General features: G+C 58.2%; 1 protein-coding gene across 6 annotated transcripts in view; it reads left to right on the top strand.

Moving 5' to 3' along the window:
• The window catches only part of CASZ1 (castor zinc finger 1), a 150,602-nt gene that overhangs the window by 77,028 nt on the left and 60,852 nt on the right, over positions 1–12,722 (top strand). For 5 of the 6 annotated variants that reach the window (XM_066375046.1, XM_066375047.1, XM_066375048.1 and 2 more), the window contains exon 3: positions 5,519–5,571. The gene's annotated coding sequence lies outside the window, so the exon portion shown is untranslated. Of the gene's footprint in view, positions 1–5,518; positions 5,572–11,924; positions 12,038–12,722 lie in introns of those variants that run through there. The other variant, XM_066375052.1, reaches the window with a different exon arrangement.

Raw genomic sequence — 12,722 nt, 5'->3', positions numbered from 1 at the left:
GTGCAGTAATGGGCTCCAGCAATACCTGATGATCGCTGTGGAGCAGGGACGGGGAGAGACCGAGGGTCAGTTTACCTGGCAGAGGGCTGCGGCAAGGTTTGGAGTGGTGTCCTATTTCTGTGCGTCTGTCTGCAGAATGTACCTGTGTGTCCAGCGAGGCACTGCCTCAGCTGAATTGAGCCCTGAGCTGGCAGAGCCCAGATTGGATGCTCTGCCAATCCGGCACCCTGGAGAAACCTTGCTGATTCCTTGGCCAGAACCACTCCTCTCCCTGACTTTTGACCTCAGACAGAGAGAGAACAAACTTGGCCGCCAACCTGGACCCCTATTCCTGGGGAGAGGACGGGTCCTGCTGGGTAGGGCCGAGGCACCCCTACCTTCTGGGAAGTGAAGGAGTTTCTTCTTCCTGTGGGGTCTCAGGAGGGGTGGGGAAGCTGCCTCTTCTCCTGGAAGGAGCCCCAAGAAAGTAAGCAGGGTCTCCCATCCCGTCCAGGTCAGGCCAGGTCTGTCTGTTTCTGTAATGGGACCACACAGTGGACCATGCAGCACAGCACCCAGCGGAGGAATGGAAGGCCAGGTCCCGCAGGTCTGCGATGGGGAGGAAAGAGAGCGTGAGGCCCGAGGCTGGTATTGAACCAGCAAAGGTTCCCCCCACTGCAGGGTGGGGTCAGCTAAGTGCCTCCCACCTTATTTATTTGTTCATTGAAAAATGTTCCCTGAGCCAGGGCTTGAGAGACCGAGGTGGGAAAGCCCCATTCCTGTCCCCAAATGACTAGAGCCTCCCTCTTGACCCTGGACAGATTCTTCAGGACGCTGGCCAAACCCCAGCCTGGACTCTGGGAACTCCCAGAGCCAATCCAGGGTCCGGCTCAACTTCTGGTGCTGGCGGCCACCCGCACCTGCCACCGGCCTGCTCCTGTCCCCAGGCTGAGACAGGCGACCCACCATGGCCACCGCCCCGCCCGGATCCGGCACCTGCTGGACTGCGCGGCCCCTCGCCCCTCATTGTCCCGCTAACCGCTGTGTAAAAGTTTCAGGCCTCTTTTGACCTTTCTGTTTTGCCTGGTTGTGCTGTGGCTGTCCCGCTGACACGCATTCCCTGGCGGCATTGCCAGGGAGACCGCTCTGCCCCTGCCTGTGGCCTTTCTCCTGGGCCCTTCTCCCCTGGGTGTGGGTCTATTCTCTCTGTCTTTCTGCTCCCCTCTGTTTCTCCCTCCCTCCCTCTCCCTCTCTCTGTCTCTCTCTCTCTCTCTCCCCTCTCTCTCTTTTTTCACTCTTTTAACATGGTTTTCCTAAAAAGTTTTTTAATCAATCAAATTTGAGGCAGAAAATAGGTTTTGTCACGCCTGGCCCCGGGGTGGTGTGGCTCTCCCTCAGGCTTCTGACAGCTCCTCAATGCAGGAAGGAGGCCAAACAGAATATTTCTGGGGGAAAGTGCCCGTTTCCATGACGCTGCCCCTTGTTGTCTGTGCTGCCCCCCTCCTCAGGCTGCCGGGCTGACATGGCCTCAGCCCTGTGAAAGGGCCCGACCAGGGAGAGGGTGTGTGCGGGTGGGGGCGGGGGCAGGAGACAGCGTGAGGGGGTAGATGGCAGCCCGACAGCTGTCCCGGGCCTCCGTGGCCAGCGAGGGCTGGGAGCAGGTAGGGGCAGCAGGGACGAGGAGCCTGGCTCCGTGCTGCATAATCAGCCGAGCCTCATAAATATGGAGCCCAGGAGCCAGGGGTGAGACTCTCAGAAGCCGAGTCCTGGGGAGTTGGTCGCTCCAGCCAGAAGGGACTGCACATGGATGAGGCCACTTCGGGTCCTGGTACGCTGGTCCCAGCAGCTTGTCCACCCTTCCCTCTGCCCCTGCCCGCCTCTCCTGGCCTTCCCTCCTCCCCCTGGCCTGTGGCAGCCCCCTCTCCGCCATCCTTGCCCGCCTTCCCGCCCTCCCTGCACTCCAGCACCTCTTGGGCAGGGGAAACCTTTGGTCCCGCCCAGCTCCCAGGCCCATGACTCCCCACCTTCAGCTCCCTGGGTCTTCTCTCTCCATCCCACTTTCCCTCTTCCTCCTTCCCATCTCCGTCTTTCACCCTCTCTGCTCTCTTCTTGCTCTCTTTTATAATTAATGATTAGTTTTAATTGGTTTGCTTAGGCAGCCTAACAGCAAATTAACAGAAGCCAGCGCAGGGCTTCCAGGCTGGGGTGAGAGACCCCCGTGCTTCAGGCCCGGCCAGGGGAAGGCACGGGCAAGGCCGGCCAGCAGACTCTTCCTTGGACCATGGGCTGCCTGGACGGGCTCTCAGAGGGAAGGTCAGGCCCCACCTGGGCAGGTGCAGCGACCAATGGGAAGAAGGCAACAGGATCTTCGCACATGAGCGGGCTCACGTTCTTGTCCATATGCAAGACGCTGCACAACTTGGGGGACGAGGACCAGGTCCAAGGAAGGCGGCGTCCTGCCTCTACACTGGGGCAGGGCTTGACTTCGACCTCACCTGTCCTCATTCACGCCATGAACAGAGGGGGTTAGCAGCTGGACATGTCGGGGGTGGGCATCCTGCTTTTTTACATGGACAGAAGGCAGTGGTCACAGGCTGTTGTTGTTGGCTCAGCTGCCCGCCCACAGCCACCACAGCCTGACTGCTCCAGCGCCTGGTTCAGGTTCTAATTTTCCATGTGCCTCTGTGAAGAACTCAACCTCTTGGTCCTCGTTTTTATGGTCAGAGTACTTAGAATAAAGAACATGGATGGATGGTGGATGGATGGATGGATGGATGGATGAGTGGATGGGTGGATGGATGGATGGATGATGGATGGATGGATGGATGAGTGGATGGATGGGTGGTGGATGGATATGTGGTGGATGAGTGGATGGTGGATGGATGGATGGTGGATGGATGGTGGATGGATGGATGATGGTGGATGGATGGTGGATGGATGGATGGGTGGTGGATGGATGGATGGGTGGCTGGTGGATGGGTAGGTGGGTGGCGGATGGATGGGTGGTGGATGGATGGATGGTGGACGATGTTGGATGGGTGGTGGATAGATGGATGGATGGGTGGGTGGATGGACAACTGGCAGAGAATGGATATGTTGGTTCTGATTCCTGAGCATGTTCCTTCTCTTTCTTAGCCAGTGAGGATGTGCTTAACTTCAGCCTTTCTAAGTGTTGAGTCTCTGGCAATCCTGTGCATTTTCCTGCTCTGTACCTGTCTCCTGGCCTTACAGAATCCTTCCTTAACCACAGCGTCTTTCTGATGCTTTGCCCAGCCCTGGGTGTGTGCTGTCACTCACTCACACAGGCCGCCACCAGACAGCAGGAACAGTGAGAGGCAGAGAGAAAGAGACAGGAGAAGATGCCCAGGCAAGAATCCAGAGATGAAGTTGAACTTCTCAGGTCCCCACTGGGGTTCTAGAACACACCCAGTGTCCCAGATCCCACCCGGATAGACGGATACAACCTTTCTGCTCCTCCCATCAGCCAGGCCACCTGCCCGGCGCAGGGGGGCAGGGGTGGGGGTCAGGTGAGGGATGGAACCCCAGTTGTTCAACTCGTCCTGGTCTGCACACACAGAAACATCTACCTCCGCCCCTCCCTGTCCCTCCTCCTCCCCGACCGACTCCTAGAAAGTTTCCTCTCCGATTGTTCTGTGTGATCAGATCTGCAAGTTGCTCTCTAAGCTTCTTGTCACATTTTGACTTAATGAAGTGCAACTGCTGGGGGATTTGGGTTCAGCGCTCCGGTCCCCCGCGCTCCCTTGTTGTCAGAAAACAGGGTTGGTTGGGGACGGCAACACTGCGCTGCAAGTCGTTATCATTCCGGTCAGTCTGTTTAACACAAAATTAAACAAAGAACTAATTAGTGCCTCATGAATTAATAAATGCACAGTTGCCGGGGAGAATGGGAGGGGAGAAAAAGGTGGAAGAAGGGAGATACTGGAGTTGTGGAGTTGGGGGGCTTTGGGGGTTCAAGGGAGGCTGGCCCAAGCGCCCGGAGAGATCTCAGGCGGGCAAGTCTGGGACGGACAGGACAGCGCGGCCGTCTGCGGGGTCCCTGGGCTGGCTGGTAGGGTGTGCGCTCTGACAGCCAGGCCTGCCTGGCCCTGCTCAGGGGAGCCCAGGGGCTCCAGCCCTGGCCCCATGGCCCCGCCCTGTGGGGTCCCCACTTCCTCCAGCTCTCCTCTCCTACTTCCTCCTTTATCCACTCTTCTGACCTCTGCCCCCTTCCACCTTGGCCCCCCCTTCTCTCTGCTGCCCCCTATCTAGGTCAGCCCAGTTCTCTGCAGACCCCCCAGCTTCTCACCATCTGGGTTAGATGGGTGGGTGTCAGAGGCCCAAGGGGCCACCCTCCCCTTCTGCTTGATGCCCACCAGGGCCCTGTGTCTAGCTAGCACAGAGGGCTCTTCCTGCTGTGCACCCTCTGCCCGGGCAGCTCGGCAAAGGCAGCAAAAGCTGGCAGAGGGACCCGTTCCTCCTTAGGAGAACGTGTCAAGTACAATTAATATTATCTGTCTAAAGATGGCCTGAGAAGGGCGGGCGGTCAGCAGGGTTGGGTGGCATTCCGGGAGCCCTGTACAAGGTCACCTCACCTCTCTCAATCCCCCAATCTGATTTGGGGATTACACAGCCTAAGGAAATTGGTGTTATTCCTCTTGCATCATTGATAAGCCACAAAGGAGGGATTGGGGAGGAAAAAACACAATAAAGAGAAAACGCTTTCTTAATGTGGGTCGAGTTCGGAGGCCAGGGGGTGGGGCTGGGATTGGCAGGACCTGGCACAGGCCAGAGCAGGGAGTCCCAGGTCAGCAGGCAGAGGGCTCCTTGGGTTTTCTATTCACATAGGGAGTCTGTCCCGTTTGACCATGGCTCCCAAACTCACTCCAAGGAGGAGGGCCCGAGTCTGGCGAGCTGGGCCGAGTACGTAGTGAGTTGAGCAAAGACCGACAGTGTTGCGCCGTTGACCCTCTCCTGTGGGCTGCATGGTGGGTTGCTGTGACTCATGGATAGGACCCCAGGGTGGAAGGTGCTATCAGCAGCCTGTTCCCGGGAGTTGAGGCTTCTCAGGTGCCGTGGCCCCTGGCTCACTCTGGACCCTCTAGGTCACCCACTTGGCTGTAGTGAACAGCTTAGCACCTGTCACCTTTATTTTCAGGGGCTGGGGAAAGAGAGTAAAGGAGTGGGTGCTGCTGGATTCTGTCATTGTCCCCAGGCCCCGACACTCGGCTTGTAGCTCACAGGAGCACCTCCACCCACACACTCCCACCTCTGCCTCTGGTCTCTGGTCAGGGTTTCCCGAGGACCGTATTTCCACCACGATCAGCCCCTGCCGCGTCCTGAACTTTTTCAAATTTTGGTTGGCATATACTTAAATGGGACAAAATCGGTGCCCGCTCAGTGCATCTGAATTCTCGACTCCCTTGGCCAGCCCTAGAGCATTAGCCCCGAGGCCCAGAGGTGGCGGGAGCCCTTGGGCCTCCAGCAGAGTGGCAGGCGGCCCGCTTCGCAAGGCTCACGGTTCCTCTCTCTCCCTCCTCAGGATGAAGTGACGCCCCCTGCTGCAAAGGAGGAGCCTGTAGGACCCCCTACGAGGTAAGGCCTGAGCCCCCTTGCCCGGTCCTGTGTCCTTTCCCCACTGGGGAGCTCTGGCCTATGAAGTGGCCCCCTGGGCTGGGGCTGGTCATGCCAAGCGTCCAGGAAGGGTTGGGACGATGAAGACCGAGAACTGGAGCTGTACTGCCCACTGGAACGTGGTGGGAAAGGTGGCCTCAGTAGGAACGTCTCACCTTGGCTCCTAAACTGGAAGTGGGCTGGGGACACCTGGATTGCAGACTTTGGGCACAGAATATGTTCAAGGCAGCTTGGGGCCACGGGGCATCTGTCGTGCCAGGGCTCGCCCGCCCAGTGGTACCAGGCACAGCTCAGTCTGCCTGCCGTGGGGCCAGCTGCCGGCTCTCCCTGGAAGCTCTGCTTGTACCTCGTGCGTGGGGAGCCTCGCTGTCCGTGGAGGCTGCCGGCCCCCAGAGGCCTCCTCCTTCCTCCACGAGAGGCTGGCAGGGAGGAGGCCCAGGCCCTGAGCCCGGAGAGGTTACTGTCTTGCCCCTTCGCCAGGCCCAGGGCTCCCCAGGCATGGCTGGGCCTTCACAGGCTGCCTCAGACCCCGAGTGGCTCCAGGAACCTCGGGGGCCACCGGGCCTTAGGCCCCAGGCAGTGCCATGTCAGAGGTGACCGGTGGAACGCCAGTGTTATGTAAATAGCGGGGCCTGCCCGGCAGGCGAGCTGGCTGGCTGCGGCCATCCATCATCCCTGCTCCGCGGGGCGGGGGACAGACAAGGCACCGTGCGCCTGGCTCCAAACCTGTTTGTTTTCCCTTTGTCTCCCGCGTTTGGGCCGGCTGCGACCAGCTCCGGGTTTTGTCCTGCTGGCCCCCTCCCCCCCCAGAGGACGGGGGAAGGGAAGCGATTGGAGAGGCTCCCACCGCGGCATCCCTTTCGGACTTCAAAGGCTCCCCAAGCATTGTCTGTGCCGGCGGGCAGTGGCCCTGCAAACGTGATCAGAGGCGGCCAGTGTAGGGCAGGCCCGGCCCGCGCCCTGCACTCTCGCTGGGGCCCATGGATTCCTCCCTTTGCCACCAGCACCACCCTGGTTACAGCTCTGCTCCCCAGGCCTCTCCCCTCGCCTTCCTCTCCCCTGGCGTCCCTGCTGGCCAGCCCAGCCCAGCCCACTGCTCCACTCCGTCCTCCTCTCTTACTTTGCTACGGCCTCACACCTCTCTCATGGCATCGAGACGCCTAGAATGTTGGGAGCTTGCAAGGCTCTTCCCCAGGATACCATCCCTGAGAATCCGCAGCACAGTGAAAGGCTCATGGGATGATGGGAGCTGGGGCGAATGGACGGGGTCCTGGACATCTCTTTTTCCATGCCGGCACTTGCTCTTGTTCCCTTCCTTTTCTCCGTCCCCTCCTGATAATGACAACCTGGCTTTCTCCTGAGGCTTCTGCCCGTCCCCTCCCTCTACTTCTTGGTAAGGTCCAGACTGGATACTTCTGTCCTCCAGACAGTGGGGCAGAGCCTGGCATCCCTGGTCCTCAAAGTCAGCCCTAAGTGTTTCCATTCTCTGGAGCAAGACTTGGCAAAATATATATAGCCCTCAGGCCAAATGTGGTCCACTGGCTGCTTTTGTGAATAAAGTTTTATTGGCACACAGCCACGCCCACTCGTTTTCTGTATTGGCTGCTTTCACTCGACAATGGCAGAGTCAGTAGCTACAACCGAGGATGTTTGCCTGCAAAGCCTAAAATATTTACCATCTGGCCCTTAACAGAAAAAGCTTGCTGGCTCCTGCCTTCTGCTCCCTCCCTCTCTCTCTCTCTCTTTGTAAGTGGTAATATACAAAACATGAAATTTAACATTGTAACAATGTTTAAAGTGTACAGTTCCCTGGCATTGAGAACTTTCACAATGTTGTGCAGCCATCATTCTGCCCTGTGCTCTTGGTTCTCTTCTTTTGTGGGGTTGCTCCAAGGGGCCGGGCAGCTGTCTGAGAGCCCTGTCCTGAGGTTGTAGGCTGCTTGCAGCCCTATCGATGGGGGCCACCCTCTTTCTTTCTCTCTCTCTCTCTTTCTCCTCTGTGGGGCCTCATCCTCTGCCCAGTCCTACCCACCGAGGAGTCCTCGCTTGTCCTCTCCTCAACAGCCACTGTTTCTTCAGAGCTCCTGCTCCCGGCACCCCCTGTAGCCGTTAGCAAATTCTCAGATCCTCCTTGTCCTCTTCTGAAAGGTGAACAGAGTATCTACTTTGCAGAGTTATTGAGACAAATAAGTGAGTTAGTGTAGCTGACAGTGTCTAGCCTGGGGCCTTCTCAAGCCTTCCGTCCTCCTCTCCATGGAGGTCCCCACCCCTGTCCCCAGACCTCCCAGTCTGACGTCTTGGAGAAGGTGAAGCCCCTAACTCCTCCGTCGTTCTGCTAGGAGTGGGCGGGGATCTCAGGTCCACCTGGGTCCTCCACGGCTGCTGCCAGGGCCTGGGACGCTGCCTAACCTCTCTGGGCATCAGTTTCTCCGTCTGTAGAAGGGGTCCTGACGGTCTCTCTCTCTCTGTCAGGAGCTCGGGGCTGAGGGCTGGGGGGAGCCGTGCAGGTTGTGTTCGGGTGCTGCTGCTCCCAGAGGGAAGCAGGAGGCTGCATGGTGGGCCCTTGCTCTGCTCAGGGGCGGAGACCAAGGCTGCTCTGACACATCGCTGGTGCTGTGAGCTCCTGTGGGAGCCAGCCCCACCCCCCCAAGGCAAGGCCGGCAGGGAGAGAGGATGTGGGGGGAGAGAATGAAGCTGTGCCGCGGTCAGAGGTCTGAGACGGGAGCTGTGTCCTGGTACAGGCCGCTGGCCGCCCTCTCCTGGCGCTTCTGCTGCTGCCTCCTTTGCTCCCCTCTTTTCATGGGCTCCTGGCCTTCTTACACCCCTCTCTCCCCTCCAGCCTTCTCTGTGCATCCCACTGGTCTCTCTTCCTCCTCGCCTTCCCTCCACCCATACTGCTACAGCCCAACTCCATGGCGCTCTCTCTCTCTCTCTTTCTCCCTCTCTCTCTTTCACTCTCTCTCTCTCTCTCCTTTTCATCTACTCCGAAGGCTTTACTTTACTTCCTTGTCACCCTAATTGATTGCATTAACCTTTCAGCGTATTGGATTTCCTCGGCATCGTGCAGAGAGCCCTGTGCAATATGCTTATAATCTGAGCCATAATGGACAGTTTGCAGTCAACAAACCCCTTCTCCCATCTCTGCCATCAGTCCCGTTGACATCTTTCTTGCCCAGGCCATCGAGGCCACTTCCCTCATGGCCTGGCCAGCAGGGGCGGGGCAGTCGGATGAGGCCGGAAGGAAGCAGAGATACAGCTTGATCCCTCCGTGGATTTCCCTGCCTCTCCCCTGCTGGCTCTGCCCCTACCCCCGCCCTGCACCCGGCCTCTGCTTTATCCAAGCTCCCCAGCCCAGGTCCTCGCCAGGACTGTGGTCTTCATGAGTCCTCTCAGCTCGGCACCCTGCTTCTGGGACTCTGCCTGATGAGTGGCTGATGGCCCCAGCTTGGATTTGGGGTATAAGAGTCCCCTGGCTCCACCCACCAAATGGTCCTCAGAACAAACTGTAGCTCCCTCCCTCACCTGGGAGGCTTTGGGGGAAAGAGGGTGGTCATCAGGAGGTGGGGAGTGGCTAGGAAGAGGAGGAGTCTGAGCTCTCTGGTTTGCCTGGCCCCTGAGCCAACTGGGCCAGGGGACCTTCTGGAAGCTGGACCCACCCCTGGGAAAGGGTGTGGAAGCACAGGGGAGACAGAAAGAAGGGGACCTGCTGAAGCCAAAGGGAGAGAGAGACCAAGTTCCTGCTGGGGCCGGCTATGGGCGCAGGGCAGCGGCAGCCTTCCCCAGCGGGCAAGGGCGCAGGCCCTCGGACGCCCAGTTCGGGCCCTGTCTCCTGCTCTGGTCGTGGGATTGTGATTTGGGTGCTTGGTGGCAGATGTCTCAGAGTCTCTGTTCCCCATCTGATTTGGGAGGAGCTCTGAACAGACCCACCTACCATCATCAAGGTGGGAGAGGTGTGGCACAGTGACAGGGCAGCAGTCTGCAGAGAATCCTCTGCAGGGCAGACGGTTCAGCCTGGCAGGACCCTGGCGGGGGGAGGCGGGAAAGAATGAGAGCTGGCTTCTCTGCTTGGTAAGAATGAGCTCCCTCTGGTCAGTTCCCTGAGGGCCACTTGCTCATCTAGCAGAAGGCGAAGGAGCCGGTCCATGCCAGCTGCCGGGTCCTGGGAGCTCAGCGAGTCCTGGCCCGTAGGTCCTGGCTGGGGCTGCCGGCCCTCAGACAAGCAGCTCTGTCTGCCGAGTCTTCATTCACAACAGGCCGGATGTCGGGTTGAATACATTAGTGTCAGGCCCGAGGAGCAGGACGGAAGGTCCCCTAGCCCCGGTACTTCCACTCTCCCGCACTGGTCTCTCTCCCCGCACTCTGCCCGTCATCTTCTCCATCTGACCACCGCCCCACGCCCCGCCATCACTCCATCACTCCGCAGGGTAAGCTTTGGCAAGAGGAGGCCGGGCGAGGTCCTTCCCATCGTCTCCCAGGGATCTGGGGGGTGGGCAGAGGGCACAGCAGGGAGAAGACAAGCAGCGAATTAAAGTTTGGTGATTGTCAGTATCAGGAGAAGCTAAATAACCCTGTAACTAGTATGAAGGTGAATTCACGGTCTGCTGCACACGGAAAATATGAGTGCTCTGTGAGATGGAGAGAGTGAACGTCAGTCCGCCTGCCACAGTGGGCAGCCTCCTCTCCCGGGACCCGGGCCGGGAGGCAGGAGGAGGGCATACACTCTCCTATCCCTGCCAGGGAGCAGCCGCCCAGGAGCCCCGAACAAGTACAGGGGCAGCTCAGCTGCTTGACAGCCTGCTGGCTGGGCACCAGGGGCCCAGGTAGACGTTTGTAAGCACCCAGCAGTATACTTTCATGGACACCAGCCCAGGCCCTAGGCCAACCCATCCGCCCAGACCAACATGAGTCACTAATCAATAATCCTCATTGAGTGCTTACCCTGTGCCAGGCTCTGTACTGTGCCCTTACGACAAGTCGACGCAGTAAGTGCTGTTGTTATTCCCCCTTTGGTCCCCACTTATTTTTTTAATAATCGCTTTTATTGAGATATAATTTACATGCAAATGTACAATTCACAAAGTTGTGCAACCATCACCACTATCTTACTTGAGAATGTTCCCATCACCCAGAGATTAGCAGTCACTCCCCATTCCCCTCGACCCCCGACCTTAGGCAGTAGTCACCAATTATTATTCCCTCCGATACTGAGAATGTGGAGGCTCAGAGAGGATCCCGGACTTGATTAAGGTTGCACAGCCAGTGAGTGACAGAGCTGGGATTTGAACCGAGGGAGTGGGTCTCCAGAGCCACTGCTCTGTGCGGGACTGCCCAATGTCCCAGCTGCCCCCCGCCCCCCCTCCCACGCCTTGCAATGCACATGCCATGACACAGGTTTGCAATAGCATGGGCTCAGGCGTGTATGAGCACCATCCGAACACGTAGGCCCAGGTGGCAACACACACCTCTCTTCCCAGGCACACTTGTGATTCCATACAGACAGAAAAACCTCACACCCCTCAGAAGGACAGTCAGCTTCCCTCCCCTCGGACCTCCTCTTCCCCGGCCAAGTGGCAGGCAGGGAGGGTCGGCACAGAAACCAGCGGGGGCAGCAGGGCAGCTGAAGTGGCCAGGGAGACCTGGTAGTTTCAGAATTTTAAAATGAGAAATCTCTATATCTCCCGTAGCCGATAATTGTGACTGGAATAAAATGCCAACACAACATTCCAGAGCAGGTCCCTGCCCAGGCTGGGGCCACAGGCTGTGGGCCGTGCCCACAGGGGCAACGCGGCTCCCTTGGTTCCCTGAATCATACGCTCTCCGTCTCTCCTTCCATCTTTCACTCCCTCCTTCGCTGCTGTCCTGTTCCTTCTCACCCTCTCCTTCCCACCTACCTGCCTCTTTCTTCACACCCTCCTCTTCCCACCCCAAATTGTTTCTTTCTTCCCCCAAAGCTTTTGAGCACACTCTCTAGCACTTGCAAAATTTGGAAATTAATGTGAAACTTACTGCCTCTGATAAGAGATAAATACAAGGGCAAGAGACAAAGGGAAAGGTAGACAGGAGAGAATGAGTGTCTGTTGGATTTGGTTTGGGGTTTTTTCCTCCTTCTCTCTCCCTCCAAAGCGGAGGATCCGGCCGGGCCAGTTTGGATATTTATTAAGAAAAAGCCAAAGATAATTAACTTTTTTGTTTTTGTTTTGTTTGCGGGTGCCTCCCCTTGCTGGCACTCCTGACTGCCTGGCAAATTAAACCTGCTCCCTGGGTGCTGGGCTGCCGCAACTCGACTGCTGGCTGCCCCGAAACCGCCGGACCCAGCCGCTGCCCACCCAGCCGCCCACTTGGGGTTTCAGCCCTGGGGTCACTGTATGCCACCACTGATGCTTCCTCCCCAGGCTCTTCTGACTGGTAGAGCAGCCTTTAGAGCAGGGTAAGTGGTCTGGGTGGGGGAGGGGTGAGAGAGGAAGGGCTCCCGTTGGGGGTTGTGGCCAGCACTTCCCTAAAGCTAGATGGGGTGAAAGCATGCGCTCTCCCGTGGGGCAGGGATAGGCCTTCTGGTCAGTTCAGGGTTGTTGGCTCCCCAGAAGGAATGAGCTAGAAGTATAGGGAGAGGCCAGATCTGGACCATGTCAATCTTTAGCTCTTTTCCTAGGAGGGTGGGACTCTTCTTCTAGGACCCATGACCCTTGGGAATGCTCTGGAGAAGCCTCAGGGCCGTGGAACTGTCCCCAGGATATCTGTCTACCCTTGACACCAGGCTCCTTTCCGTCGTCCTACCTCTGACCCAGCCCCGGGCCGTCTGGGGGCTGGCAGGGTGGTTAGAGAGCTGGCGCTTGGGTAAGAAGCTAGCTGCCTCTGGTCTGCTGCCCTAGAACCATGCAGAGCCCTGAGGCCAAGCTGTGACCTGAGCCTGAGCCCCGTCCAAGGGCCAAGACGGTGGCAATTACAGCCTTCTCGGTCAGGGACAGAGTGGAGGGCTTCTCAGCAGTCAGGACGCCAGTAAGGGAGGCAGGTCCTCTCCGGAGGCCAGCCCAGCCCTAAGCTTCATGGGCTTGGCGTGGTCTGCTCCTCTGCTAAATTAATATGCCTCAGCCCCCAGTCCCCCCCGACAGGGT

This window comes from Saccopteryx leptura, chromosome 3 (assembly GCF_036850995.1).
Source record: "Saccopteryx leptura isolate mSacLep1 chromosome 3, mSacLep1_pri_phased_curated, whole genome shotgun sequence".
Lineage (NCBI taxonomy): Eukaryota > Metazoa > Chordata > Mammalia > Chiroptera > Emballonuridae > Saccopteryx > Saccopteryx leptura.
The sequence above is the reverse complement of the archived record's forward strand: the minus strand, read 5'-3'. Positions and strand labels throughout refer to the sequence as shown.